The 27,628-nt window shown below is 38.1% G+C and overlaps 1 protein-coding gene across 4 annotated transcripts in view; it reads right to left on the minus strand.

The window, feature by feature from the left end:
• Positions 1 to 7,556, minus strand: part of LOC129730670 (ichor) — a 54,773-nt gene extending 47,217 nt beyond the window's left edge. The window contains exons 1-2 of one of the 4 annotated variants that reach the window (XR_008728902.1): positions 5,525 to 7,556; positions 4,935 to 5,249 (exon numbers count right to left, since the gene is read on the minus strand). The gene's annotated coding sequence lies outside the window, so the exon portion shown is untranslated. Of the gene's footprint in view, positions 1 to 4,934; positions 5,351 to 5,510 lie in introns of those variants that run through there. The other 3 variants (XR_008728901.1, XR_008728903.1, XM_055690191.1) reach the window with 3 other exon arrangements.
• Between the last annotated feature and the right edge of the window lie 20,072 nt (positions 7,557 to 27,628).

The raw sequence follows: 27,628 nt of genomic DNA on the forward strand, positions 1-27,628 counted from the left end.
TTTAAGTCACACGATTCTCTCAAAAAGAGAAGCGTACAGTTGAACGCTGCTGTCGCAGTTTGCAAGAGAGGCAACAGTATTTTTCGATACGGTGTCATGCAACAATGTCAACTGTTCGACACACTGAGTGTACCAAATATTGTGTACCCAAAAATATTTGACCTAAACTTTTACATATTGAAAAAAAAAAAAACAAAAAAAGAATAACTTTCGCTTTGTATGAATTATTTAAAAAAATAATCTACATGCCTGATCAACCGATGTGGTTACGTCCCTCAGATGGCATTTTTGTAGAGAATTAGATCAATCGATTTTATGATTTTTGGTAAAGTAAAAAAATATATCCTTTTCGGGAAATTGCAACAAATGCACACTCGGAAACCCATAGCTTTGCTTGCCATTTGACGACACTCTCGCTGTTACTGGGCTTGTTCATTGCTAAATTATGCATTTATGCTGTCGGAAAACCAATAAAATGAATAAAACGGTATGAGCTTTTTTTTCTTCCCCTTCCAATATACAAGATTTTTGAAGGGGGGGGGGGGGGGGGGTGACATAAAATGAAAATAAAATTTGTAACAGTCTAATCATAAAATAATAATTACAATTATAAGTATTGTAATTCTCTTTTTGAGAGTCAAAAAATTGAAATTGGTTTAACTAGTATCATTGCAATTTTAGGAATATCTCGAAAAATGAGCAATTTCACACAACACAGAAAAATTTAATTATACTTTTTTAATTATCATTATTGATTTGGCTAAAGCTTTGAACAAATGTTCCTATGAGCTAGGGATGTCATTTTGTGCTATCAGTTTTTTTTTTAATTACAGCTCAATTTTAAAAAGAGCTTATGTGAAACAAGTATGGATGAATACAAATATTTTTAGAGTCAGAACGGTTCGTTTGATCGGTGTGACGTCTTTGGCAAAGTTGTAATTGAAAAAATATACACCATGAAATTTTTTTTCTAAAATGATTTATTGGTTGAATAGAGAACTGTTTATCTGAAAAAAAAAATAATTTTTAGAAAACTATTTTCTTTGAAAACTACTAAATGGTTTGTTTGTGATGTCTCTAGCAAAGTTGTAGATAGTTATTGTATCGTTCTAGAAAACCTAAATTAATCCACCTAGCGGTCAGACTCAGCCTTTTTCATTCAAACTTATTATTTGTAAAAATAGATTTACATGGACGCTTCAATCCAATAAAAGTATATTCACTCTTTGGGTTCTAAAATATTGATGTTGTAATTGAAGTATAAAATCTGGAATTTGACGTAATGTTAGTGCTTTAGAAATAGCGAAATAAAAGAAATGACTTAATTTCGAACAATTTCATCACGAGCGATACCGGGAACGTTCAAATAGTACTAAACCGCATTTAAATCATGTTGAGTCCACGTATATTGATCAAAGCAGGTATAGTTTTAACTAGTCTTTGAATTTCTTTTCGTTCCATAACTTTTAAACCACATATCGAGTTGTTATGAAGTTAGTTTTTTGTAAGTTTAAGAGATAACTCATTCGTATGACGCTAGTTATGTTGAATAAGTCGTGTAATCTTTGAGATAATAGACTCGTTGTTTTAACAATTTTATATATAACGGTTGCTTAAGTTCGATTATAATCGAAATCAATGGGAACGTATAGAGCAGCCAAATTATGAAACCACTTGTTCAATCATAATTCACCAGTTAACCCTTAACCAGCCTGTTCATCTGATATCAATATTGGTCAAATCGGTTGTGTAGTTTCTGAGATAATGAAGTTTCGTGATTTTCACATTTCGATACATTACAGACGAAGTTACAGTCCGATTACAGCAAAATTCAATAGGGTGTTATGAGGCAGCTGGACCTCTAATTTGATACTAATTTAGTGAGAATCGGTTCAGCCATCTCTGAGAAAAGTGAGTGAGTTTAAGTAGTCTTGTAAATATTTTACTTTTCATAGCTTTACTTTTTTTAACTTTAGAACTTTTTATTAAAGAACAAAATTACCATCGACAACTTTGCCGTAGATACTATACCAATCAAACAAACCGTTTTGTTGCTAGAATATTTTTTATTATTAGTAAACACTCGGCACAGAAGATAATCGCAAAGTTTGAATCAAGTCAGCACTAAATCCGGAACATCAAGTTTCGGGGTTATCTCCAACACCGAGTGTCTGATAGTGATAAAAAATATTTTTAGTATCCTAACGGTGATCAGTTCAGCGCAAAGAAGTACACTGTGAAAAAATATAAAACATATTTGTTTTAGCAAAAAAAAAAAATAATTTTTAGATTCTATTTCTCCAAGTTCGAACAAGCATCTATGCTAACTATGTGTAGATCTTTTTTTTTCTGTACAGACAACAAAACTATCTAGGATAAGGAACCTATATTATGCAGCTTATGCAATTTCCTATGTATTGAGACGAACTAAACCAATTGTGTAAGGTGAAATACAAACATAAGTATGTCAATTTGTTTACTAACTTTCAGGTGCCAGCGCCTATTTGCAGATTTTAAAACTTATTCGGCAAACTTAAAGAATAATAATTTAAAATTCCCAATCGGGGACACTATTTCAATCACTTCGAACTTGTTTTAAGCAATGTCATTATGGATCGAAATTCAGGAGTTTAAGCACCGTTTCCTACAATTGATTGAAATAGGTGCCACTGCACAAGCCGTTCCTTACCCTGCAAGACATCATAAATCAAACAAACCATATTGGATCAGAGAAAAAAACATTTTTTTGAGAATTTTTTTTTCTGATTTCTCTAACCTAACTTTTTGAAGTTTCTTTGAAATATAAGATTTTTAAAAAATAAAATTTATAACAAAAAAAATTTTCTCAAAAAAAACTTTTTTCGCGGTCTATATTTTTTAGGGACAAAATTAAAAATTATTATGCAGTTGGGATGTGTAGTTACCATACAAAGTTATGAATATAAAAATATACACACATTTGTGTTGAAACTTATTTTTCACTGTCTTGCAATCAGCAGTATTAAAGGTTTTAAAATGGTTTCAATTTTTCATAATCAAAATTTAAGAAATGCAGTTTTCTTGCGAATTGAGTTTGAAAAATTGTTGTATTGAAATAAAAAAGTTATATTGTATAGTGTATAGTTTTTTATGTCTAGTTTTCACAACTCGTCCAGAAATAACATGTAGGTAAAAAAAATCAAACAATATTCCAAGAATCTCAGCTACTTGAAATATATACGCTCTTTTGAAAAATAACGTTTGAGTTAAAAAGATCAGAACACTTGCGAAATTGTCATGTGTTTTGTAGTCAAAAGCAAATATTAGGTTTTATACAAGCCAACAAACAATTTTGTTGATATAAATCTTGTTAAGCTGCTATTAGGCGGATTTCGGCTGAACTTAAGTTTAACAAGCTGTTTTACAACAATATCGTTTGTTGAGAATTTGAAAAAAAACCCTGATATCTTTCTATTTTTCTACCAAAGATCTTTTAAAAAGAGACAGACTTCAACCAGAGCAGTTGGAAGTTTGTATTAATTTTAGTAATATTGACTCTCTATATCTAAGAGTACTGGGATGGTGAAAAACGTTCGGTTTTAATGATCATGATTAGTTAAACAAACGTAGGTATTGGTCGGACTCGATTATCCGGACTACCGAATTTTTTTTTGCACTACTGATAATCAAATTTTCCGTATAATCAAATCACAAACAATTGTTCAGATTTGCAATCAACGAACGTAAAATAATTACTTCTTTTCGTTATGTTACTTGGGTGATGGAGTGGCGCTGCCAAAAATTATTTTTGTGGGAAAAGGTCAAAAGTGTTGAGAAGCAAAAAGAATTTATTAGACACTGATTAGCTTTTTTAAACTCGTACATGTCCCAAGCATGCCGGAAGGGACAGAAACGGTTACAAGTATGCCGGAAGGGACATTAAAGATAAAATTTAATATCTTTATTAATAATAAAAACAAGCTGCAAAAAAGTTATTACGGATAATCGAGTTTCAAATTCCGAATACAGACTTCGAAAAAAATTAAATTATAGATATGGCAAAGCTACATACCTTGCTACCAATATTCATGCATTTAAGAAATAATCTTCAACTCAAAGCACCTGAATTTGCGGTATTCACTTGCCTAGTTAGAAATGATATATCAACAAACACGAAAAAGTTATTTGCTGTTGCAGAGTGATCTCAGATAGTCTCGAGGTACGATGCTGGCCTAACAAGCCAGTCATCGTAGGTTCGAATCTCGGCTCGGGAGAGACTGTTAGTGTCAGCAGGATCGTAGCAGTTGTCCTGTACACTTAACAGTCGGCTGCGAAGTCTGTGCATAAAAACAGAAGGTCATGTTTCGAATCGGAACGTAGCACCAAGGTTTTGCTTTGCTTTAGTGATGCTTCGTCTCCAACCCTTCAGAGTGAAATAACGCCTCACACCCCGCGCCTACTTTTTGGTCAAATCGTTACACCATGTCCTCAATTTAATCTTTTTTTCTCTCCTTTTCGATTTTTGCAATCGACAAAAACCGTTAATGAAGTATGCGTTGATACCTCTATCCAACTGTCGCTATTTGTACTGATTGCTAAGTGCAGCAGACAGTATATTGCGTTTATCGTTACCAAAATAGTGCTAAAAGTCATCACTGTGTAAATTTTCAGCCAAATCGGTGAGTATCTTTCCTTTCCGGAAGTATTAAGCAAGCCAGGTTACAACGATAGACTGAAACCAGATTGAAATGCAACAAAATATATAGTAACCTAGAAGCCATAGAACGGTACAAGTCGGATTAACTGCTCGAATCAACCCTGTTAATCACCTTCACCGTGATCGGTTCCCACCACCACCACCACGCTCCCATTAGAACGCTGCCAAATGACAAACGTCGCAAGTCTTACACCTATTGTGACAAAAGGTCATCCAAGAACGGAAATACTTGCATAACAAATGTTGCTGCACGTAAATTCCAGAACCCGTTGCACTGCACTGCTTTCCTCGTTGCGCAGTTCACCGACCTTTTGCTGTGTCTGCTCGCGTTCGACCCGCGCGTTACACTCGGTGTCGGTGAGCCGCGGCAGGTCCAGTTCAACAGGTGCACTAGGACTACCGATTAGGGTGCAGGTCGAAATTTCCGGTTTCTATCAGTTCCCTCTGCTTGAGTTGCTCGTGTCTCCCGCTAGTGGGCTCCGTCGCGCAAAACACAGTGTCCGTCTCGGCACTTGTTGTTCGTAAATTGCAATTTAAACGATTTTCGCTAGATCTTTTGTCGGGTCCGGAACAGTGATTGTTTGCAACGAAAACAGGATTTGAATCCCCGAAAAATTGTGAATTCTAGGGGCTGGTTAGCTGATGTTAGACAGACTAGAGGAGGGTGGATAAATTAGTAAAATTTTGAGGGAGTTGAGTTAGTTTAAATAGAAAGTAAGAATTAGAAGAAGAAAAAAAAAACAGTTTTTTGCAAGCAATAGTAAGAACGTTGGAAAGCGGTTAACTGGATTAACAGAAAGCTACCAGAACGCACCATCTTATACTCACAGAACTATTCTGAGATAGATTTTTTTTAGACTGTACAAGCCGGAAGGTTGGGTCCAACTGAAACAGACAGGCGATGAAGGGTTGAGAAGCCGAGAAGTATTTTTCGGGGATAGACAGCCTTCTTCGTTGCTTATGTACAAAAAAATGGCTTTCTATCGATTAAGAACATTAGAACACTTAGTCGTTTCCAGCGATGATTCAGTTTCCTCCTGGGCCTAACACTTGTCACTTTCGCTTACGATGGGATCCGGTAATTCCGAACCGTAAACACTAGTTAAGTCGATTTGCATCACTTTTGACATGCAACAATAATCGGGTTTAAACCGAGCAGTACCTAAATCTCAGTAGACTGTGGTTTGCTCTCATTAGGTTCACCTCAATACATATTTAATTTATCTCATTCTCCTTTCTTCCGTTTTCACACCCCTTTCTTCACACGCCGTTCACACTAAACTCGCTGACGGTGTCACAGATGCCTCGAGCGGAACGAGATCGGCACGAGGCTTGAGGTGCGGGGCTTAATCAGATCACTGGTCGTGTACAATTTTTTTTCTTTCTTCACTCGGTCGCTATCCGCGTTTCCTCTTTGTTATCTCTTTCTCCTGTGTGGTGCGCAAATCTAATTAACACATATCCACGGAAGCGCAGCACATCGGGCAGCTTTGACACAATTAAATGCAAATCGCAACAATAGCATGTAGAGTCTCAGTATTTATAATATCCGGGTCATCTGCATTAATAAATGTATTACCGCCAGTGGTGTTTTTATTGTTGTTGTTGTTGTTGTTGTTGCACTCCAATATGTCACTACGATCGTTGCGAATAAGTGGTTAATTCAAAATATTTCACACGCAACGTTTCAACGCCATTGGCGCAATCATTCACTCATACACTATGCTCCGTGGAAACTTTCTTCCACCTCGCTCAAATTTTTCTCCACACGATTAGTCGCTCTCATGAATGAAAATCACGATCAAGGCAACCAGTATTGCTGCTAATAATCCGCTTGCTAGTTGATGACGTCGCCGCAGGCTGAGAGACTCTCGATCTGCTCGTGCGGCTGCAAAATGTAGGTCAGCCTACTACAGCGAGATAGTTTTCAAGTTTTCTTCCATCGTTTTGACACCTTTTAACCAGCTTTTTCTCTTCTTCTATTCTTCCCAAAGCACACTAAAACAGCCTCTAGTTGTTCGAGCAAATTGCGTCTTCAGTTATCACAAGTGATAATATTTTGGTCTGAATCACTACTTAACCACCTGTTGCAACTTCACTACTATACGTCATCCTGACATCTGAGTTCAGTATCCTTTTGATGAACGGGTCATTAACCTCGATCGCTGTATCCTTATCAACTTAATTAATCACTTCACCGAGTCATGCCTTAGTGGATGATCCCTCCAGTTGGGGAAGTTATGCTTCTGGCACTCAAATGCTTCACTCGCGGTACGATCTTGAAGTAGGTCAACGAATAACTTGGAATCGCTCCATCCGGGATTGCATTCACTCACGCTATTCCCTGTGCTGTCACTATTCGTAATCGACCGGTTAGGGGGAGTCCTAATTGATCGTAAGAATCTCTCCGGTTGGTTCTAGAGGTCAGAACACCGCACACACTGAGCACACGTTACGCGGAAGCAGCCAGACCGGACACGCCAGAGAGTGCGGGGACGTCAGGGCGCAGCAAACGCATATAGCAACGATCGAAAACAAACTGGCTGGCGGTCCTACAAAACTATGATCATCAACCTCATTCCTCCTTGCTGCTCCGGTGGTACTCTCTCTTGCATACGGCAACAACAACAACTCCGCCCGGCCTTACCACCTCACAGGGGGTCTCGGTGTTGCTGCGACTGGCTCGGAGACTGACTCCTTCGGTGTGGTATGTTTACTCTTTCTCTCGCTCTTCATCCGTGTTCCTCTGATTCGCACCCGTGTGAAGTGGTGCGAAGCGTAAAAGCAACCAAAAGTAGGCTCTCTTGCGCTGCGCTCTGTGGCTGTAGCAAGAAGCAGCAGGCCGTGCCCAATCGGCCCACCGATAGACGACGAGAGAATTATGCTACTGGGGAGCGCGAGCAACCCGAGAAGAACGAGAACGTACCTGAATGAAAACCGAGAAGTGGTGTCCGGATCGTGGCGGAAGAGTGAGTGAAAGAAATTTCTTTTCGCATCTGTGTTGGTAGGATCATACGAGGCACAGAAAATTCATGTATAGCATGCGCAACAAGTTTGGACGGTGCTGAACTTGCATGACTTATTCTTTACATTCTGCACTTAGGTCAGTTATTGTTGAAAAATAAATTTTAAAGTTATTAAAAATCATAAAACTATCGAAGAGCACCAGTTTTACAGTCCTTTGAAGTTCAATATTATATTTTAAAAAATGTATGAGAATAAAGGCATTTTTTGGAAGCTTTCCTTAAAATATATACCCCTGAAGTTTTTTTTGTTGCTTCGAGACAAAAAAAAAACTGACCAATGTTAATTTTTTTTTGCTTAAACCATATTTTTGATACTTAGTTATTTTGTCGCTTCTTTCTGATAAAAAATATTATACTGTATAATATTTTTTTTAAGTTTATTTCAATGGATTCGGAAATACTTGAAGTTTGTTTTTGGAATAAGTTATATTTATTATATTGCTTGTGTTAAAGTCCGCTAAAAGCTTTTTCTCGAAATTATATGAAATGTTACGTTATATGAACAACTTAAGTTGAATATTAGGCAAGTTCAGGATCTATCCAAATGAAATCAATTGATTTTTGTTTAAATACATTTTATTAGGGTATAAATAAAGTTAACCCTTTCCCGCTCATGGTGACTCTAAAGCACCAAGGGTTATAATCATCATATATTGACATAAAATAGTTTATTGTGCTTACGATTGTTCCATAAACTTTTATATGCTGCCTCAGAGCATCACTGGGAATTTTCTTCAAAATACTACAGTTGACAGTAATTTTAGTTAGTCTACAAAGTGTTCAGCTTGAATTTTCTCGTGAAGCTATAAATTTTAATGATAAACCAGCATAATGAGCGGGAGAGGGTTAAAATAGTTTTAATTAGTGAGGAAGTAAGTGCCATATCCAACACTTTCAGATATTTATTTCTTTCAGTGCATTCATACGATCGAAAAGCGTAAAAGTGTTAAATCTAGAGAAACATTCCAAAAGGTCCAATCTGCTTTGATCGACTTTTTTGACAACCGTTTTCCTTCAACCTCCACGGCTCAATTGCTCAATTTGATAGCGGAAGGTCCAATTCAGTCTTCTGAACGAAAATCGCTCTCAGGAAGGTTGCTAAAGCTGAACCATTGACAAAACAATGGGGGGAGAGACTGTTAGTGTTAGTAGGATCGTAGCGCTAGCCCCGCAGTTGTCCTGTACACTAAACTGTCTGTGCATTTTTTTAAATTTCAGACATTTATAGTGTACCCCTGACCATACTAACTTGAAATCTCAAAAGCAATCTTTGAAATCTCGGAAGTAATATTTCTAGAAAAACATTTCAAAAGATCCGATCTGCTTTGATCGATTTTTTAAATCGGCTTTGTATTTTGTCAATTCTAGATAAACATTTCAAAAGGTCCTATCTGCTTTCATCGTTTTTCCGGAGCGTCTTTTCATTTTGGTAATGGTTTGCCTTCAATAACTCCCCGAACCGTGGTTTTCGGTCAGAAGGCTAGAGTGATCGTTCCGCTATCAACTTGTGCAAATAATGTGTCATAAAAGGTGTTTAATAAGTTTTGGTGATTGAATTAAAATGATCGATCAAAAAATCGACCAGATCGAGCAGATAGGACCTTTTGGAATGTTTCTCTAGAATTGTTCAGCTTTAGCAACCTGTCAGAGTGGTTCTCATTCAGAAGGCTGAATTGGTCCCTCCGCTATCAAATTGAGCAAAGAACATATCACGAAGAGTGTTCAATAAGCCGTGACGGTTGAGGGAAAACGATTGTCAAAAAAGTCGATCAAAGCAGATTGGACGTTTTGAAATGTTTCTCTAGCTTTCGTTTTGGGCAGTAATACATCACCGGCGAAATCCAATACTTCCCATTTCTTCTACAACCCACATTCCCATCGACACGCTGCTCTCGATCACACGATCAGCAACAACAGCAAAGAGCACCAATACCCCGTGTCTCAATGTACACTCGTACATGTGTTGTTGGGTTGAGTTGAGCGTTTAGTCTGCTGACTCATTACCAACACCAGTCTGGCGGAGAAAGAGGTCAACTATTCGCTGGTGTATCTATTTCAGCCGACCGACGAAAGACGAGTCATCCAAGCTACCATCCAGAGCTCCGTGTGCTGTTGTTGCTCCGATGGTGTAGCCCCAACTAGCTAGCCAGTCAGCGCGAGCAAACACAACCAGTTTGGGAACTCCAACTTGTTCCCTCCAAGACTCCTGCTCCCGCCGCAACCTGACGTTGGTCAATCATGCTCCACTGACATACACACGCACACTGTTGTGCTGTTCAGGTATTTCAGGCTACAAGCGCCGTCAGTAGGACGAACGTGGCGCGAAAAAGTCAGTCACGCATGCTGAAAAGCTGTGCTGCTCCTCCTCGTTTGGTGGGTCCGGTCGGTAGTGCAGCAGTGTGCGAAGAGAGAACTTGTTATGATCGCGACCAATTTTGGAGAGGATGGCTGGATCATGGCAGCGTGCGCGCGGAGTGGATCGAGCGTGTGAGAGAAAGAAGAAAGCACGAACTGCGTTGATACAAGCCGATGCTGATGGATCGTGATGTGGGCCTCGTCGTCTGTGTGGTTTGCTTGCTGGTGCTGTTGTTGCTGCTGGGTGGCTGCATGGCGATGGAAGCGGTTGGTGCTTAAGCATAGTGAGGGGCTCATGGAAATAAAAAAACCGCACAGACAATACGCATAGAAATGAGCATTACACGTTTTGTTTTCGCATCACTTCTCGTCTCGTCTGCTGGTTGGGAGTTTTCCTCTGCGTTTTCAGTGTATTTTCTCTCTATGTCAAAGTTAAGGTGAAGTTCGTGCTCGTTGCGCTTCATCGGATAGGAGTGCAGGGAGGGAGCATGTGTGGCTCGCGAATTTGTTATTCAATCCGCTTCTGCTGGGGTGCTGGTTTTATTTTCGAAAACGTCGGTCCGGCAAACGAATCAGTAGATCAGGTGGCGCATGTCACCAAATACAAATTATGGTTTCGACCAACGAACGGCGAACGGCTTGCTTGCTGTAAAATATCTGCACGCGATATGAGCGAACAGAATAATTTCAAGCCTAATTGGATTGTTTTAACAACGTTTATTTCATGTTTAACCTATTTCTGGTACCTGACAAAATGGGTTTGGTCACAAGTATAAAACTGGCCAAACAACCATCAAGTAGCGTAAGAATCAATTTCTTAATTTTTAATTTATTAGTTTAGTTTTACCTTATTTTCTCATCCTCTAGAACAAGTTTAAATAACCTTTATCAAAAGAAAAAAACATTTTTCGTGTGAACTGTTTGCTCTATGTTTTCGTGTCAAAAATTGGATCATTCTTGCTGAAGAATCAAAATTAATTCAAATTTGATTATTACACTGGTCGACAAAGGCGAAAAAATGCTAACCCTAAAGCTCAATACAGTTGTCCTAGAAAGATTAGAGCTTTTTTACCATTTGTATCTCCCAGATGGTCTCGAGGTACGATGCTGGCCCAACAAGCCAGTCGTCGTGGGTTCGAGTCTCGGCTCGGGAGAGACTGTTAGTGTCAGTAGGATTGTAGCGCTAGCCCCGCAATTGTCCTGTACACTAAACAGTCGGCTGCGAAGTCTGTGTATAAATAAACAGAAGGTCAAGTTCCGAATCGGGATGTAGCACCAAGGCTTTGCTTTTAACCATTACTGTGAAATTTGTTGCCTCTAGCCATTGTCAAAACGCGTCAACTTACGTCAAAGTACCGCATAGTAATTGCTCGCCGGGTTCGTCGCTTCAATGCATGTTTTCGAGAAAACTTATTTATGCATCTGAAAAGGTGTTGGTGGCTAGGAGCACCAAAATTCACACGACACGAATGGTTAAAAAGTTAAATTCCCTAATTATTTTTGTCCCTGTGTTGAGCAGTATTATCAGCTTTATGAATTGAATCGACTAACGTGGCGCGAATACTGGCCAACACAGGTGCACTCCAAAGGCTCAAATCGGTAAAATGAAAGAATATAGCTATTCAATAAGCTGTTCCAAAAAAAACAACGATGTTGCAAAAAAACGATGTTGCAAAAAAAACGATTTTGCGACTTTCTAAAAAATGGTTTTCAGGTTGCCCAAACGTGATTTATAAAAAATGACTTTTTAAACTACGAAACCCACATTCCCACATTTTTCCACATATTTTTTTCCACATATTTTTTTAAAATTTTTGTCGGGTTAATTTTAAATATTTTACATGGTTTGGTTCAGCATCGTATTCAGTTATTTGACTTACAGAGCTCATTAAACATCACAAAAAATCTAATTTTTGCCTTAGCAATCACTTGCAAAACCGAAAGTATAAAAGTGCTCCGAAGGGCCGAATGGCATATATCACTCGACTCAGCTCGACGAGCTGAGCATTTTCTGTATGTGTGTGTGTGTATGTGCAGAATTTTTTTCTCACTCACTTTTCTCAGAGATGGCTGGACCGATTTTCATGAAATTAATTGCAAATGAAAGGTCTTGATGTCCCATGAGACCCTATTGAATTTTATTGTAATCGGATTTTTAGTTTAGAGGTTATGTATCAAAATGTAAAAATCATGAAACATCATTATCTCAAAAACTACACAACCGATTTGAACAAAATTGGTTCCAAATGAACGGGCTACCTAAAAAACCCTTAACTTTTGAATTTTATAAAGATCGAACTCGTGGTTCAAAAGTTATGAAAAGAAACGTGTTCTGAAGGCTGTTTAATCTCACTCATGTTTCTCAGAGATGGCTGAACCGATTTTCATAAAACCAGTGTCAAATGGAAGGTCTAGTTGCCCCATAAGACTCTATTGATTTGTTTTGCAATAGGACTATTACTTTCTCTGTTATGTTTGAAAATGTGAAATCCAGCTATGAAAAGGAACATATTCCGAGGACTACTTGAACTCACTCACTTTTCTCAGAGATGGCTAACCCGATTTCCCCGAAATTAGTGTCAATTATTAAGTCTAGCTGCCTCATAACATCCTATTGAGTTTAACTGTAATCGGAATGTAACTTCGTCTGTAATGTACCGAAATGTGAAAATGGCGAAACTTCATTACCTCAGAAACTACACAGCCCATTTGATCAATATTATTATTAGATGAGCGGGCTATTTAAGGGTTAATTGATGAATTATGATTTGGCTGCCCTATACGTTCCCATTACATTTGATTATAATCGAACTTAAGCAACCGTTATGTATAAAATTAATATGTATATGTATAAAATTAATATGTTATGTATAAAATTAATAAAACAACGAAAGTCTGTTATCTCAAAGATTACATGACTTATTTGAACATAACTAGTGTCATACGAACGAGTCATCTCTCAAACTTACAAATAACAAATTTCATAGCAATTTTATATGTGGCTCAAAAGTTATGGAAAGAAAAGAAATTCAAAGACTATTTAAAACTATACCTGCTTTGATCAATATATGTGGCCTCAACAAAATTTAAATGTGGTATCGTACTATTTGAACGTTCCAAATTTATTGATTCCTAGCGATGTGTCTGAAATGCTGAAAGTCGCCAACCTAGAATCCAAGATGTGGTTTGTGATCGATTTCAGCTGCTGTGTATCATTTCAGAGATCCGGAGATACTCATGTTGGACGGAAATCGGCCATTTTTGGTTGTTTTCTAGAATCCAGAAGTTGCCATCCTACAATACATAATGGTGTCTGAGGTCAATTTTTAGCTTCTTGCAACATTATGGCTCCGGGAATACTCATATTGAGTGGTATTTGGTCACTTTCTGTCATCTGGGCTTCTGGGCATCTGGGTTACGAAAACATTCATATCGAATGGTATTTGGTCATTTTCGGCTTTTTGCTATTACTATTATGGGCATATTTGTTACCCCTCAAAACATCTACATGCCAAATTCGGTTTCATTTGCTTGATTTGTTCTTAAGGTGTGCAGAAATTTATGTTCCATTTATATAGGACCCCTCCCTTCCAGGAGAGGGAGGGGTCTCAAACTATCATAGGAACCTTTGTCGGCAACAAAAACCCCTACATACAATTTTTTATGTCGATCGGTTCGGTAGATTTCGAGCCTATATGAATCAGACAGACCGGACTGCATTTTTATATGTAAAGATTACAACATCAATATTTTAGAGCCTAACGAGTGACTATACATTTATTGGATTGAAGCGTTCATGTAAATCTATTTTTACAAATAAAAGTTTGAATGAGAAAGGCTGGGTCTGACCGCTAGGTGGATTAATTTAGGTTTTTCTCTAATTTTCTCTAATAATTTTTAAATGTAACCCTTCGAAACACATACCAAAAAAATCATACGGGTACTGAAATTTTCACTGGAAAGCGGGATTCAAGACGAAAATTTATATAAAAAAAGATCCTTGATATTTTATCAGGGGGCTGAGATTGCCATATTTATATATGATGTAAAACTAAGCATTTTTACAAATATGTCAAATAACATTTTTTTCATGGAAGATATAAAATAATAGTGTTGTGCTTTAAATAACGCATATGATAAAGTACATTCCACCTATTGAGAAATCACTCTTAAGTTCAATCAATTTCTCCACCTGTGGAAAACACTTTGTTTTTTAAATCACCTTTTATTCGAACCGGGAAGGTTCGATTTAAATTTTACGTATTTTCAGATCATTTTGGCCGCAAACGCTCAATAACAGCTTCAGGGGCTGTCCACATTTCACGTGGACAACTTATGGGAGGGTTTGGAGTACGCAAATGTCCACGCTTATCCATGGAAAAGGAGGGGGGGGGGAAGGGTAATAATGATTCCTAGAGATTGTAAATCAATTTCACACGCAATTCTGAAACTCAAGGTGATTTTCGGTTTGTCTGCTGTCGTTTTGAGGTCTCTGGGTAGCATCCCGATTACGAAAATACCTATCTTGGGTGGTATTCAGTCATTTTTTAATCCTTTCCAGAAATCGGAAGTCGCCACTTCGATAGTCGAAACGGCCGCTAGGGTCGTTTTAAGGTCTCTGGACATCATTTCAGATCCGAAAGTACGCATATAAAGTGGTATTTGGTCAATTTTAGCTGTTTTCCAAAAACTGGAAGTCACCATCTCGAGTTTCAAAATGGCGTCTGCAGTTGATTTGCGGTCTCTGGGCATCATTCCGATTCTGGTAATATCTGGTCAATTTTGTTTTTTTTTTTCAGGTACCGGAAGTTGGCATTTTGAAATCCAAAATGGTATCGGGGGTCATTTGCAGGTCTCTGGACATCGTCCCGATTTCGAAAGCATTTCTTTAGGTCAATATTAGCTATTTTCTGGAAACTGGAAGTCACCATCTCAAATTTCAAAATGGCATCTGGAATTGATTTCCGGTTTCTGAGAATCATCTCGAGTCCGTAAATATCCATATTCGATGATATTCGGTCAATTTTGATTCACTTTCATATACCGGAATCAATAATGGCATGGGAGGTCGGTTTACGTTCGCTAGATACCGTTTCCCAGATGGTCTCGAGGTACGATGCTGGTTTTACAAGCCAGTCGTCGTGGGTTCGAGTCTCGGTTCGGAAGAGACTGTTAATGTCAGTAGGATCGTAGCGCTAGCCCCGCAATTGTCCTGTACACTAAACAGTTGGCTGCGAAGTCTGTGTAAAATCAAAACAGAAGGTCAAGTTCCGAATCAGAATGTAGCACCAAGGCTTTGCTTTGCTTCAAATACCGTCAAGGTTCTGATAATACCCATATGGGATGGTACGTGACGTTGTATTATTTAATTTTATCTATGGCTACTAGAAGCCCCGGTGGAGTATGTTCCGGAAGGACCATTTTGAAGGCATATTACCATAACACCCAAAACCATAAAAATGGCCCGTGAAAGTAATTTTATGAACATTGGACCAATAGTTGTAAAATTCTGTTGAAATATTCATGAAATTCCTCAGTTTCGAAACATATCCCTGAAAAACCGGATATCCAGCAATGAGAAAATTTTTCGAAACACCGTTTACTCTGATTCAAAGGCAAAGAAGTTACTGAATCTTTTGCTGCTAAAAGTATCGAAATCGGAGGAAAATTGTCAAAGTTACAAGAATTGCAATTTGTGAGTACTCGGGTTCTTCATTGGGCATTTAGGGGTAAAAAAATCCACTGGGAACTGCTCCATTATTCATCCCATTAAGCCGATATTCACGAAGAATGTGCGGATTAAACACCAAATTTTCACGAAATCATTGAACAGATAAACATAATACGCTTACGTGCTCTTATGGAATCGTTCAGCATTGTATATTTAGTAAACTTAGCTAGATTTATCCTAAATTTTGTAAAACAAACCATTTGTCACAACGCTTCCATATCCATCTCAAAACTTGAATCACTGCTCAAATTTTTCATCTCACGACGCTCCCATATTCATCACACTGTTAATCATGAATGAATCACATTATCATGAATGAACGTAACCGCACCCTGTCGTGGTAGGTTACCTAGATATCCGCTGTAGTTGTTTACGTGCAAAATTGGTTACTTAGGTAACCACTGCAGTGCTGTCGATTTATGTCAATTCTGTCGGAATAATTCAACATTTTCAGTATGATTTTTTTGTATCAACAGAAACTGGTTTGGCAACTTTTGATTTTCTTCAACGCAGTGGAAACAGATGAAAATACATACAGTTGAAATTTAGGAATTGTAGAAATTCATCTCATATATTTTTGCTAATTCAAGCTTGTTTTAGGAAATTTGAGGTGAACAATTCAAAGATTAAAGTATTCTTAGTGTAGTGAGTGATTTTGTTTAGTGATAAAAATAAAAAGTGGTCCGCTAGTGATGAAAAAAATCTTTGGTTGGCAGCTGAATGAGTCCCGTTGCAGCCGTATAGAACGATGCACGGATTTTGTTTTCTGAGGTAGGTGATTGAATTAAATGAGTAGAGTGAGTAAATTTAGTGCTTTTAAGTGAGTTTTTGAGGATTATACTTTATGAGGAATTTAAAGTGAACTAAGAAGAATCCATTCCATGGATTAGCAGATTGGTCTAAGAAAAAAAAATGCGTTTTTTCCTGTTTTCAATTGTGTTTTCATGTTGTATGAGATGAATATAAGGGCTGGGATAAATAATGGAGCAGTTCCCTTATATAAAATTTTCGAGGATTTCGCCGCGACCTCCACTTAACCCTGTAGTGCCCGAATTAATTTTAAAACGGACTTCGGAAAAATCACTATGAAGCTTTATAAACATTTTTTAATTTCTCATTGAAGCTTTTTTGAAGTTCAACTAAAGACCGTCTAGAGGCGGCACTGGGCACTAGAGGGTTAATGGTTAGTTAATAACACGGATGAATATGAAACCTATAAAGATATCCGAGTACCCCGTCGAGCAAATTTTTATTTTTAAATTTTTTTTTCTTCACGTGTCGCTTAAAGTTATTTTCAATTTTTTGTCTTTTCGACTTCTGCCGGATTCTTCAGGGAAAATTTTTCGTCATCAATTTTCCTACCTTTCAGGGACGTTTTAAAGATTTTTGAGGTTAATTTGGGATAAATTTTGGATAGTAGTTTTTGGTTGATACTTATTATTTTTTGGATTTTCCTGTTTTCCTGAGAACTTGTTCAACTAAAACTGAATATTTTTTAACTTTCTGTTTATGATGGTTCCAGTCATTGGGCTTGTTGACACGTTTTCATGTATTTTGTGTTAAATTTGGTGTATTTGTTTTTTTTTTCATATTTGCAGAAAAACTTATATCTTTCAAGCTTCTACAGAAGCTTTCAGCCATATTAAACTAACTGTTGAATCCTGTTTGTTTTACAACGGTTTACAACTTTATTAGAAATTATTTTTTGTTTTGGCCAATTCATGGTTTCGCGAATTTTTCGAATTATGTTTTGACAGTACATATAGGTATTTTCGGATCCGGGATGATATTCAGAGGCTAGAACTTGACCCTAGTCTCAAGATGGTGAATTCCGGCGGTTTTCGGAAAACGGCAATAATGGCCGAATATCACCCAACGTGGATATTTTCGGAACCAAGACGATACCCAGAAATCGGAAATTTACTTCAGATGCTATTTTGGGGTTCAAGATGGTGGCTTTCGTTTCCTGGAAAACAGTCGAAAATTATTTGATATGAGTACTTACGGAATCTGGATGATGCCTGGAAATCCCAGACGATAAATTTTAGTCCATGGTGTCCCAATATTAATAAATACTGCCCAATAGGAGTATTTCCGTAATCGGGATGTACAGAATCTAGAAATCGACCTTATATGCCATTTCGAAATCCGAGATGTTAACTTCCGAAAACAGCCTAAAATCGCTGAATACTACCTAATATTAGTATTTCGCAACTGGGATGATATCCAGAGGCCGTGGTGAATTGACTCCAGTTACCATTGTATCTCTTTAGGGCACACACATTTTTTTAAAGAGGTATTTTATTAACAAAAGCTTGTTGATACAAAATAGTCTATTGTTAACGTAGCGTTCAACCATCAACTTGATTAACCCCAATCGTGCGTATTCCTCAAGCTATTGCAAAAATACATTGGAGTAAGACACGTCGTAATTCTAATTCTCAGAATCGGTCATATTGAAAACAGACCTAATTGCGAAGAAGTTTGTTTATAAACAGCCTCTGAGAAAAAATCGCATCGCTAAATATATTATTTAGATCCATTTAAAATGTAAATATAACAATGCTACACACCTTACTATCACTATTTATGCTTGTCAAAAGTTGAATCATGAGTTAAATACTGAAATTTGGGACATTTCTTTTCAAGTGACCAAGGAAGCATAAAGAAACAAGGAAAAATTTCTTCCTGTTGTATAGTGATACCTCGTCTTCAACCTTGCTAAGCAAAAAAAAACTGCCCCTTCTCGTGTCTACTTTTTTATCAAACCGTTACACTATGTTCTACTTATCATGATTCGTATCATGATATTGCATTGCAGTAGCTTTTTCAATGGAGACGCATGATGGTCTTGGTGGATATTAAAAATTAAACAAGTTTTATCTTCTAAATCAAAGAAATATACCTACATATTTTATGTGAAATTTACTGAGGAATCCAATAAAAATCAAACGATAGGGTTTTCTGGCCCTCGAATCCTCCAAACATTTATATATTTTTCCCTAAAAGAAAATTCAAAATTTCGAAAAACAAATGTTATTTATGGGCAACTCTATAACAGAAAATACCACCCTTATGATCGAACACAAACAATTCGGGTCAAAAATTTCCGATAAAGAATAATTATAGCGTTTTTGAGTATGATCGGAACAAAACAATTGGGATAGGACTAAAAAAAGATTGTCCCACATCAAATTGCATCACGGGAAAAACGCTGTAGAAAATTACCCATTGAGTATTTTATCTAAAAAATTTGGATAAAAGTAGTTTAGACCGTATTGTTTACACTACATTTTTATCGCTGTAAGTTTTTCGAAAATTGGATGAAAATGTTCCCGAAAAGCTTCGTCGTAATAGATTTTGCGCAAGCACCTGGAAAACTGTCAACGCTTTCATCGGGACTTAGGAAAACAATTCGAAATCGTGCAATTTGATGAGGGACACCATTCATTTTGCATGGAATTACTACTACCGAGAATTTTGGTACCCTTAGTTTGGTTAGAAGGGCGTCAAAAGGCCGCAGAGTGATTGCTAGTCGGGTTCGTCGTTTCTATGTTCGCCTACAGGTAGGGCCATATTTAGCATTATGGGCCCCGGGGGCCGAGTACCCTGTAAGGGCTTCTTCTTTAATTGTCTGAATTTCAATAAAGGAATATGTCATACAAAAATATAAGTTTGAGGAATGGTGCTAGTTTTATTAAAATAAAATTATTTTAAAGTATCACGAAATATTTTGGATTTTCAATTTTTTGTTTTTAGTTTTGAGTCATGAGAAGTAAACTTTTATGGAGGCACCCAAAGTGGGACCATAGGGCCAGGACCCCATGAATTCCGCTATGCCGGGAAAGCACACGCCCGAACTGGCTAGGAGCACCAAAATTCACAGAAATGGGTGCAAAGCTATAATCTTTTAATTTCTTCTAGTTTACTAAACCGAAAATATTGCAATCTTGTCAGTATTAAAATTAACAGAGTTTGATGCACGAAAAATGTTTCATATCTACAGTTGACGAGGTGATCTTCCGTTTACCTTTTCCGGCAATTTACAGGAAAACCTGGTAGCCTGCATTTTCAGCGTATGTCTGTATAATAAAAAAATAATTATTTCAAAATAAATTCATGCTATAACTGTTCTCTTATTTAGAATTGGATACCTAAAATATGTTGTCATTGTTTTTGGGATATTACAGAGTTTATTGTTTGTTATAATGCCAATTCGATCGATAGATCGTCAAACATGACTGGTGAATATGCCAAAACCAAAAAAACGCACGTTCGTTGCCAGTTTAAAGTAATATCCCATCGTAAAACAGCAACATCGATGCATGCACAGAGAATAGATATTGGAGCTCCATGTAACATAGGCCAAACAAGACTCATTTTGACCCGCTTTCGCGGTGAGTAAACAACAATGCTAAAGTTCTTCAGCCCCGAGATATCCCCGAACCCCAAGCCTAACAATCCGAGGCGAATCGTTCAGAGTGCGGGGTCGCCACATGCGGGTTGGAAGGTAACGCTAATAGCATATTAGCAACACTCGGTCTCCGTTGTCGTCAATAAAGCATCTCGAGTGTGACAATGTTGGTAGGCACTCAACGCCGCCGCCGCTCATAAGTGCAATTAAATCATAAAGAGAAAGTCCTCCAGTAAATGAATACTACCTGCCTCGTTACCTCGCCTGCACGTCTATTTCACTATATTCACTTACAGCCAGTGTCGGCCTGCATCACACATTAGTCAAACACACGGAGAACAACGACGTCGTTTGGTGGAGAAAAGGAAAACTCAACATTGAAGCCTAGCATATGCGTTGCTCTTATGATCTTGCAAAATCTATTGGAGACCTAGTAGAAGCAAGGATGTTCATATCGATTCTAGCGAAATTTCTTTCTATACTTATATGACAGCCTCAGGTATCAATACGACTAATTACAACAGTAAAATAAATCAGCCAGTTGCTTGATAAGTAGTGTTAGCTTGAAACATTAATTGATCATCCCTAATCCTCAAGCATCACTTGTTCATTTGGTGGGTAAGCTCTTTGAACAATTGCTGCTTGCTCGTGGTGAATTTGACCTACATCACACAGCCACCGCGATGCAATTTCCTCCTTTGCGCATCCAGCTCGCTTTTGTGTTAGGTACTCAGCAACCACTCCATTTGATCGAATTCCGAACTCCAAGCGCAGCCTCATCGGTCCGATCTCCGGGTTGGCTTGAGTGCGCTTCCTTCCTTCCTGCCTTCCATTATTGCCAGGTCGAGAAGCATCCATCCATCGATCGGCCTCGCTCTCATTCACTCGAAACCTAGCTCCAGATTACTGCAGCACTACTCGACCCGGCACACAGGCAGACCGACAAACAGACAGACGGACAGACAGACAAATAGACAGTCGAACAACCGACCACGAAACCGTCGTATGCAGCTAAGACCCGACTGGGGAACCCATTTGTGAGTAATTGCAGAACTCCAAAATAGACACCTTCCCCGCGAAGTCGATCTGAAGAGTTAAGTTCATGAATTAGTTCAATGGCGTACTAATTTTTGCAGGCATAGAAGGATGCAAAGCAATAGAAACACACCTCGAATGCGCGCTTCAATTATTTACATTAAACTGCGCGAAATGTTCAATCCGAAAATAATGCCCCATCGGTAAGAATAGCACAAAGGTCTCTACAAGATAATGAGCGGTTTCAAAGCAAAGGCCTCTAGAAACGGTTTCTTACGATCGACTAATTGGTTGACCGATTGGTGGGTTCTTTTTATGTGACTTGCTGCAATTGTTCTAGGTTTATTTGCCTCGCCTCAATGTTAATCCTCCTATCGTAAACATGACGGACAGATGGATCGGGTTTCGGAGAGCAATTGAAGTGCAGAAAATTGTTCTAGTTCCTGATCTCGGCTTGAATTAGTTGCTGGGAACTAGGGACGACCCAGTTACCCATCAGAAAATTGTTTATGTTCGGTAAAATTGCAAGGAAATTTTCGTGTCACTATTCAATAAAAGAAAAATCTTGCGATTAGAGTGTTGTGAAATAACTGAACAGTTCAAAATGAAGTTATGACGGTCAAACATTTGAGAAATTTATCGTAGTTTTTGATTTTTAGTATCCAGCAGTCACTATTTGAAGTCAAATAAGAAATTAAATAACCTTATGACACGATTTAAAAAAAAACAACATTTTTTTGAATTAGTTTTGTCAGCTGCTAGCAATCATAAGAGAAATATGTACAATTATTAAAGTTGTTCAAAATCTAAAATTTTGGAAGAAAAAAAACGAAAGAATAATCACAAAACATCTTTGGCAATTTTGATCATGCCTTTTCTGAGAATGTAAAGAAATAGAGGCATAACTGTCGAAAATCGTGTCCGTGCTCCTCAAAGAAATTTAATAAATCAAAGTATCACACCAGTTTTCTCAAACTTTGCAAAATAAAATCTCAGGAGGAAAAAAAATCTCGCGATCTCAAAACCTATGTCAAATCACTGCAGATCATATCAAACCTAAACAAATTAGGTCACTACAGCCAAACAGCATCCAGTCCCAGCACAAGCCGTATTTTGGCACCTTGAAAACACTAACGGGCCAAGAAGACATCCGCTTCGTTTGCCTTTAACCGGCTGGCATTTGAGTTGATTCCGATGAAACAGAGAGAACGATCTTGGCTTCGCATGAAGAAACACAGCCAATAAACTTTTGGCCCATTTTAAGTAGCTGTCCCCCCGGAGGGCAAAACAAAAAAAAAAGAGCTGACGCACAGCAGCACGGTTACTTTGCGGGACCTCTGCATGACTTTGGCTGGCATACCGCCGCCGTGTGTGTATGTATGTTCCGTTTTCTTCAAGCGGCGGCCGCGAGTGGTGACCGATTTGTTCATCTAAATTATCAACCGCACCTTCGTCATGTTTCACAACTTGTCATAATTATGTTGATTTGTGCCTTTGATCCACACAACATACCATGTACGGGCAAGATCTCCCGATGTGGCCAAGACGGGAGTTCGCTTCCACTGCTTTTTCCCTCTAGGCGGGTTTCTAGTTTGGGACGAATCATCATGACAGAGAGATATTTTTCGTTGTTCTGGAGCATCGCAATCCAGAGCCCCGTTGCGTGATTCAATTCCTACCCCGGGGAAAAACAGTCAAAAGATTTCACGTCATTGTTTTTCACTGGTTGGTCATATATTTCTTTGCAGAACGACCGAACCGTCGCTAAAGAAAGAGTGAACAATCGGGTAAATTGGATGAAATTGACTAAGTCGCAATACCAACAAAATACCATTGTGAAAGTCGTAATTGAGCTGTGTTTTTTTTAATTTAACATTACAATTACAATAATTTTTCATCAGTATCATGACCGATAGTGGAATTGTGCCCAAAATTCGTGGTATATTAATTTGCATATCTTTTTATTAGTAAACTAAAGTTGAGTGAAAATACAACAAGTTGACAAAATGTAATCAATCACGAACTCGCTTCCACTATGTCATTTTCAGCAGCTTGCATCTTCTTTATATGAAAAGAATTAGTGAAAACCCTTTTTCGTGTTGGCAGTCGTGAGATGCAGTCAGCCACAATTGAATCGACAAATAAACCCCGTCATGTTTTTTCAAGAACGAACACATATATCCGATGAAATTTAATGATTTTTATTGTGAATTTTGGTGCCCCTAGTGTGGTTAGAAGTGCGTCAGCTGGACGCAGAATGATTGCTCATCGGTTTCGCCGCTTTTAAGATGGCTTACGGGAAAACTCATCCAAGTCTCTGAAAATGTTAGGTCCTAAAATTCACAAAAATGGTAGAAAACTATAATCTTTCCTTCTATTTAAGTTTGAGCTCTACAGCAAAACTTGTGTTTAACAGTGTTATTATTACAAAGTGCCGTTGGAGAAGATTCTTTTGCGCTTCAGGAGCCACTCACATTCTGAACACGCAAATGTTTACGCTTGTCCACGGGAGGGGGAGATGGTCATGATGATGTCCACGTGACACAATAGTTTTTTTTTCTGAAAAATGGAAATCTGCAAAAAAAATTTTGGCCTCTGATGAAAAAAAAAATCTTTTGGCTAAACTGGAATCGATTTCTGCTTTGCACTTTTTTCGTTTCTTGCACCATTAGGCTAAGTTTGAATCGTTTTCCTTTGAGGCCTGTTCCTCTTGTTTACTTTATCTTATTTATTTGAACCAAATATTTTTTTTTTATTTTTTTCTGGATACCAGGAGAGTAATCATGTATTTTTAGTTGATTCGGGATACTATTTTACTTTATCCTTTCTTCCCGTTTTGTATAAATAAAGTGTTTCAAACCCATCAATAAGGAGGATTGGGTGGAGATGAAACCAAATTTCGAAATATCCCACAGAATATTAGAGATAGAACGAGAAAGTTGGCAACAACAGACAGACGGTTCTAAAATGTATGGTTTCGCGAGTGCGGGATTCACAGGACCAAGAATTAATTAATTTTTTCCCATGGGACACTGGCCAACAGTATTCCAGGCGAAAATATACGCGTTAATAGAATGCACGAATGCGTGTCTGAAAAGAAATTATCGACACGCAAATAGGGGAACTGCTCCATTATTCATCTCATTAAGCCGATATTCACGAAGAATGCACGGATTAAACACCAAATTTTCACGAAATCATGGAACAAATAAACTAAATATGCTAACGTACTCTTATGGAATCGTTTAGCATTGTATATTTAGTAAAATTAGCTAGATTTATCCTGAATTTTGTAAAACAAAATCATTTTTCACAACGCTTCCATATCCATCTCAAAACTTGAATCACTGCTTAATTATTCATCTCACGACGCTCCCATATTCATCACACTGTTAATCATGAATGAAACACACTATCGTGAATAAACGTAGCCGCAGCCCGTCGTAGTAGGTTACCTAGATATCCGCTGCAGTTGTTTACGAGCAAAACTGGTAACCTAGGTAACCACCACAGTGCTGTAGATTTATGTCAATTATGTCGGAATAATTCAACATTTTCAGTATGATTTTTTCGTATTAACAGGAACTGATTTGGCAACTCTTGATTTTCCTCAACGCAGTGAAAACAGATGAAAATACATACAGTTGAAATTTAGGAATTGTAGAAATTCATCTCATATATTTCTGCTAATTCGAGCTTTTTTTAGGAAATTTGAGGTGAACATTTCAAAGATTGAAGTATTCTTAGTGTAGTGAGTGATTTTGTTTAGTGATTGAAATAAAAAGTGGACCGCTAGTGATGAAAAAAACTTTGGTTGGCTGCTGAACGAGTCCCGTTGTACCCATATAGAACGATGCGCGGATTTTGTTTTCTGAGGTAGGTGATTGAATTAAACGAGTTTTCGAGTGCAGATGCCCGGCTTTAATATCAAATTTAGTGCTTTTAAGTGAGTTTTTGAGGATTATACTTTATGAGGAATCTAAAGTGAACTAAGAAGAATCCATTTCATGGATTAGCAGATTGGTTTAAGAAGAAGATATGTGTTTTTTTCCTGTTTTCAATTGTGTTTTCATGTTGAATGAGATGAATACACGGGCTGAGATGAACAATGGAGCAGTTCCCCTATTTGCATTTTCTGTGATAGTCAGGAAGCACTCATAGCCCTGAATTCTCCCTTCTGCCACTTTAAACTAGTGTGAGAATGCATCCTGTCGCTTCGACAGTTAGCTATAAATAACCAGGTTAACTTATACTGGGTTCCTGGTCATTGTGGAATCGAAGGAAACGAGAAGGCAGACTTTCTAGCCAGACAAAGGTCATCCACTAACTTTGTTGGCCCAGAACCTTTCTGTGGAGTCTCATTTTTTGTTGGGGAATGAGAATTACGTTGTCCATTGATGTGAACTGTTGTAATATATCTCAGTCAATTGCTATACGTGTCCCCTTGCAAAATACAATGACAACTATTGTTGAGTGATCAGGTACCTTCACCGACACGCTCCCAGTCAGGTGAAATATGGTTTATGAAGCCAATCACCTTCCCAGGATTCAAAGACCAAATCTCTTTGGGCTGTAAACAGCCACTGCCAAGATACCTTGATCTGCGTTTAAATAATGCGCCACAGTTGCACAGCAGATGTTCCGATGTCTCGCTTTCCATATTACAAAAGCGACATATGTCATCCTGCACTCGGCCAATGTTCTTTAAAAGATATCTACTCGGACAGTGCCCCTTACTAGGCCGACGTATGTGCAAAGAGCTCTTTTGTTGAGCTCTAGGAGCTTTTTCGAATGATTATCGTTTGGTGTTATAAATCTTTTAGATTGGGAACACTTTTTGACATCCAACCAATTGGTTATCACCTTTTGTTCCTCCCATATGTTCATACCAATACAAATTTACTGAGTTTGTTTGACATAGCTGTCGCAATTTGAGAATACATTCCCAGACAATCTTGGATATACATTTATAAGCATCAAGTGCTGTCAGCGCTGCTGGACTGTCAGAGAAAATACAAATATTTGCATGTTTGTATTTTCTAGTCACGGCACGATACATCTTATGTTTTTCTGAGCCAGATACAATTCTTATTATGTTTAAGTTAGCAGGAGAAAGAGGGAGGCCATTTTTTCATTTCTCGCGGCCGACTACGAGCTATTGGGGATTAAAGGTTAGAGGAGGGGAGGTACAATTTTGAATTAAAACTATTTAGCACTTTGTTTTTCAACTGGTATAACAGTAACAGTGATGTGGCGCAGTTTTGGTCTGAAGTATTTACATAGATGTTGGCTCTTCGTTTTCGTGTCTCCAGCATAGTGGTATTCTGACAAATAGACAAAATAATTTTAAATTTTATTGTCAGCATTTTTCAAAAAACAGTATAACTGTGTCATGTACTGGAGATCCCCGCTTCCCAGAATGTCTCTGACGGGAACGTTCGGTTGTTTTCCTCGGGCCCGAAGGGAATCTTTCAGCTTGGACCTAGCACCAGAGAATTCGGTACACGACCAAACAACATGCTCAATGTCGTGAAAGCCATCGCCACAAATGCAGTGATTACTTTCCACAAGCCCTATACGAAAGAGATGCGCGTTTAACGTGTAGTGATTGGACATAAGTCTGGACATCACGCGAATGAAGTCCCGACCTACATCCAACCCCTTGAACCATGCTTTCGTCGATACCTTAGGAGAAATGGAATGTAGCCACCGTCCCAGTTCATCTGTATCCCATGATAATTGCCAACTATTGAGTGTTCTCTGACGCAAAATACTATAAAATTCATCATAAGCAATTGGTCTACTATAAATATCGCCATCAATAGCACCCACCTTAGCTAAAGAGTCAGCCTTTTCATTGCCCGGAATGGAACAATGAGAAGGGACCCATGCTAAGGTAACCCGGTATTTTTTATCTGTTAAAGCACTTAAAAACCGCCGTATTTTCCCCAGGATAAACGGGGTGTGCTTCACAGGCTTCATCGATCGCAGAGCCTCAATGGCACTGAGACTGTCTGTGAAGATGAAGTAGTGGTCTATGGGCAGGGTTTGATGATCCCAAGAGAGTACTGAATGGCAGCAAGTTCTGCGACGTACACGGAAGCAGGAGCATCGAGTTTATAGGAGGCGGTAAAATTTTCGTGGAAAACACCGAAGCCAGTGGACTCATCTAGATTAGATCCGTCAGTGTAAAACCTTTCATCATAACTAACATGTTTAAACTTATTGGAAAAAATTTTAGGGATCTCTTGGGGTCGCAATTGATCCGGAATACCAGAATTGTCTTGTTTCATGGTGGTGTCGAAGAATATAGCATTATCAGAAGTATCTAAAAGTGCGACATTGAAAGGAGCGTATGAAGAAGGATTAAT

The sequence above is a fragment of the Wyeomyia smithii genome, chromosome 3, assembly GCF_029784165.1.
Source record: "Wyeomyia smithii strain HCP4-BCI-WySm-NY-G18 chromosome 3, ASM2978416v1, whole genome shotgun sequence".
Taxonomy (NCBI): domain Eukaryota; kingdom Metazoa; phylum Arthropoda; class Insecta; order Diptera; family Culicidae; genus Wyeomyia; species Wyeomyia smithii.